This window comes from Nycticebus coucang, chromosome X (assembly GCF_027406575.1).
Source record: "Nycticebus coucang isolate mNycCou1 chromosome X, mNycCou1.pri, whole genome shotgun sequence".
Lineage (NCBI taxonomy): Eukaryota > Metazoa > Chordata > Mammalia > Primates > Lorisidae > Nycticebus > Nycticebus coucang.
This window is the reverse complement of record NC_069804.1, coordinates 80,770,322-80,774,798: the sequence shown is the minus strand read 5'-3', so window position 1 is coordinate 80,774,798 and position 4,477 is coordinate 80,770,322. Positions and strand designations below refer to the sequence as shown.

General features: G+C 41.8%; 1 pseudogene; it reads right to left on the bottom strand.

Moving 5' to 3' along the window:
* Positions 1-3,509: 3,509 nt before the first annotated feature.
* Positions 3,510-4,090, bottom strand: LOC128577289 (calmodulin-1-like; annotated as a pseudogene).
* Between the last annotated feature and the right edge of the window lie 387 nt (positions 4,091-4,477).

The following is a 4,477-nucleotide window of genomic DNA, read 5'->3' as shown; positions in this document are numbered from 1 at the left end:
ATTGTCGTTTAGCAGGCCTGGGCCAGGTTCAAACCCGCCAGCCTCACTGTATGTGGCTGGTGCCGTAACCACTGTGGTACAGGTGCTGAGTCTCTGATGGGAACTTTTGAAAAGTGTCCATAACACAAGAGGCTGAGAGGGTCTGTTGCCAGGAAAAGGTGGTCATAATAGTATCAGGGGTTCTCACTGCTGGCTGCATATTAGTATCACCTGGGAGATTTTAAAAATTCCCTTATAGCTGGGTGTGGTGGCTCATGCCTATAATCCTAGCACTCTGGGAGGCCAAGGCAGGTGGATTGCTTGAGCTCACAAGTTCGAAACCAGCCTGAGTAAGAGTGAGATACCACCACCCCACCCTCTGTCTCTACTAAAAATAGAAATACTGAGGCAGGAGAATCACTTGAGCCCAAGAGTTGGAAGTTGCTGTGAGCTATGATGCTACAGCACTCGACCTAGGGCAACAGCTTGAGACTCTGTCTCAAAAAAAAAAAATATTCCCTTGTCCAGGACCCACCTCTAGAGATTTTGATTTAATTAGTTAGGATTGAGGCCTGAGTATGAGTTTTTAAATTGAGGTATAATTTACACACAGTAAAATGCTATATCTTAAGTGTATAGTTCAATGAATTGTGGGTACCCATGTAACTACTGCCTCAAAAACACACAATATTTCCGTGGCTCCAGTCAATGTTCCCTGCCCCGTCAGAGTCAGTCATAGTTCTAACTTTTTTGTTGTTGTTGAGACCAAGTCTCACTCTGTTGTCCAGGCTAGAGTGCTGTGGCATCTGCCTACCTCATGGCAACCTCAAACTCTTGGGTTCAAGCGATCCTTCTGGCTCAGCCACCCTAGTAGCTGAGGGAGGACAAGTGTGCACCACCATGCTTAGCTAATTTTTCTGTCTTTAGTAGAGACAGGGGCTTGCTCTTGTTCAGGCTGGTCTCAAACTCCTGAGCTCAAGTGAACTCCCACCTTGGCCTCCCAGGGTGCTAGGATTACAGGCCCACTGTACTGATTTTTATTATAGATTCATTTGATTGTTCTTGAACTTCATGGAAGTTCAAGCAGTAATAACATTTTGAGATTGGCTTCTTTCACTTATTATAATGCTTTCAAGATCCATCCAAATTGTTTCACTGATCAATAGTTCATTTCTTTTATTGCTGAATGGTATTTATACCAAAGTTTATCCATTCAAATGTCCAGGGGCATTTGAGTTGTTTCCAGTTTTTGGCTATTAGAAATCATGGAGGTGTGACCAACCTGTGCCCCGTGGGCTGCACATAGATTATGTGAGGACATTTTTGCGTATCTGTGGTGGCAGATATCACAAAAATTATGCACAGAATTTTTTTTTCCACTCATCAGCTTTTGTTAGTGTTTGTGTGTGTAATGTGTGGCCCAAGACAACTCTTCTTCCAATGTGGTGCCGAGAAGCCAAAAGGTTGGACACCCTTGCATGGGCACATGTACTCATCTCTCTTGGAGTGGAATTACTGGGTTTATGTTTAATTTTATTTGAAACTGGGAGGCACCTGTGGCTCAAAGGAGTAGGGCGCCGGCCCCATATACCGGAGGTGGCGGGTTCAAACTCAGCCCCGGACAAAAATTGCAAATTTTTTTTTTTTTTTATTTGAAACTGCCAGTTTCCAAAGTGGTTGTATCAGTTACCGCTGCTCCACATCCTGCCAACACCTTGTATTTTCTGTCTTTTTTTTTTATTCTTGCAGTTTTTGGCGGGGGCTGGGTTTGAACCCGCCACCTCCAGCATACGGCGCTGGCGCCCTACCCCTTTGAGCCACAGGCACCACTCATATTTTCTGTTTTTTTAATTATAGCCATTTTCATGGATATGCAGTGGTATCTTACCATATTTTTAAGTCACATTTCCCTAATGACTAATTATGTTGATCATCTTTTCATGTGCTTATCAACCATTCCTATATCCTCTCTCATGAGATCTTTTGCCCATATTTTTGGGTTATGATTTTATTATTGGTTTTCAGGGGAATCTTTATATATTCTGGATTTTAGTCCTCTGTCAGATATATGTATTGCAAATATAATTGTTATTTGAAAGATCTCCAGTGAGTCTTACATGAATCCAAGCTTGAGAACTCTTGGTAAACTAAAGATCAGCCCCAGAGGCTCTCTACCTTCCCCAAATCTGTCCCCTAGAAACTATGCCTGAGGATTGGTTTTTCAATCCATGTGAACATCCATGACTGCAGAGAATTTTAGGAGTGAGGGGTGCCTTGTCAGTCTTCCTCCCATGGATTTGCCTGGCTTCTTGGTCAGCTCCATTTATCTGAACTATTCTCTTACACTCTGTGAGACTCTAGGAAAGTCTTTTTCTCCCTCCACCATAAAATTTCCACTTGTAAAACTTGTTCTTATTGCCTGACCCATTCTTTTTTTTGGGAGGGGGTAAATTGTAATTTTTTATTTGGAAAACAAATATACAACTTGGAATGGATTTGAGGCAAATTGTGCCATAAGCAGATTTTCTTTAACTGGCTAAACAAAGTTTAAAAGCAAGTAACAATAAAAGAAAATGATTCTGGTACAGGACCAGCAGTACAAAAAAAATATTGTACAAGTGGCGCCTGCCACAAGGGTGGCGCCTGTGGCTCAGTGAGTAGGGCGCCGGCCCCATATACCGAGGGTGGCGGGTTCAAACCCAGCCCCGGCAGAACTGCAACAACAACAACAAAATTGTGTAAGTACCTGGATAATACACCTGTTTTGAAATAGTGCAACTTTTAAGTACATATTGTTGACTGTCCATAGTCCATGCAGAGTTACAACCCCACGCTTCAACAACATGCTGACAGTTCCTAAAAACAAACTACTTTAAAAACAGGCATATGGAGGGAGGGTGGAGGGAGGGAGGGTAATTGGTGGGGCCACACCTACGGTGCATCTTAGAATGGGTACAGGCGAAACTTACTAAATGCAGAATACAAATGTCTACATACAATAACTAAGAAAATGCCATGAAGCCTGCGTTGAATAGTTTGATGAGACTATTTCAGATTGTATATGAAACCAGCACATTGTACCCCTTGATTGCACTAATGTACACAGCTATGATTTAACAATAAAAAAAAAAACAGGCATAACCCAGGGTAGTGCCTGTGGCTCAAAGGAGTAGGGTACCAGCCCCATATACCGGAGGTGGAGGGTTCAAACCCAGCCCTGGTGAAAAACTGCAAAAAAAAAAAAAAAGCATAACCCAAATGTTCCCTCATTTGACCAACTCCATCTAAGTTTAGATGTGCAGAAGGGCTTAGCTATATCCAGAGTAAGCCACATGCAACATGTTACTTGATCAATTTCCTTTTTTTTTTTTTTTTGCAGTTTTAGCTAGGGCTGGGCTTGAACCAACCACCCCCGGTATATGGGGCCAGCGCTCTACTCCTTGAGCCACAGGTGCCGCCTGATCAATTTCCTAAAATACGGTTTCAGGACAATGACAGTAAGATAAGGATAAGGGAAGATAACATGGAGGAATGAAGTCCTAATTACTATACATGCATATTTTTTGACAGTAGTGAGAAACCTTTTACAGATAAGTTACAAACAAAGAAAAGACAAATAAACAATTTTGTACAAGAAATTTAACACATTCTGTACAATGTCTTCACTCTGTTGTCATCATTTGTACAAACTCTTCATAGTTTACTTGACCATCACCATCAATATCTGCTTCTCTGATCATTTTGTCAATCTTTTCATCTGTTAACTTCTGAGATTTGTCATCACATGGCGAAGCTCTGCTGCACTGATATAGCTGTTGCCATCCTTATAAAACACACGGAATGCTTCTCTAATTTCTTCTTCACTGTCTGTCAGTGTCTTTCATTTTTCTTGCCATCATTGTCAGAAATTGAGGGAAGTCAATTGTGCCATTACCATCAGCATCTACTTCATTAATCATGTCCTGTAACTCTGCTTCTGTGGGATTCTGTCCAAGAGACCTCATTACAGTTCCCAATTCCTTTGTTTTTATAGTTCCATCACTATCCTTGTCAAATAGTGAAAAAGCTTCTTTAAATTCTGCACCTGCTCTTCAGTCAGTTGGTCAGTCATGCTGCAAGTACTACCGGTTTCTAAGACGCCACCACACAACCACTCTCCTCGCTTGCTCCACTCGGACTAATTCGCCTGACCCATTCTTAAAGATAGTGTGTATTGGGCGGTGCCTGTGGCTCGAGTAGGGTGCCGGTCCCATATGCCGGAGGTGTGCGGGTTCAAACCCAGCCCCGGCCAAAAAACCACAAAAAAAAGATAGTGTGTATCAAAGGGACAAGGAGGATATGTTTTCTCCTGGATGGAGTAAGTTGTGTTGTAAGCATAAAAGGAGTGTGACTTTCTGTTCTTTTTTTAAATGAGCTTCAAGTCAGTGACTTTTATAACAACAGTATTATTATTTATTATTTTTTTTTTGTAGAAACAGAGTCTCACTTTATTGCCCTC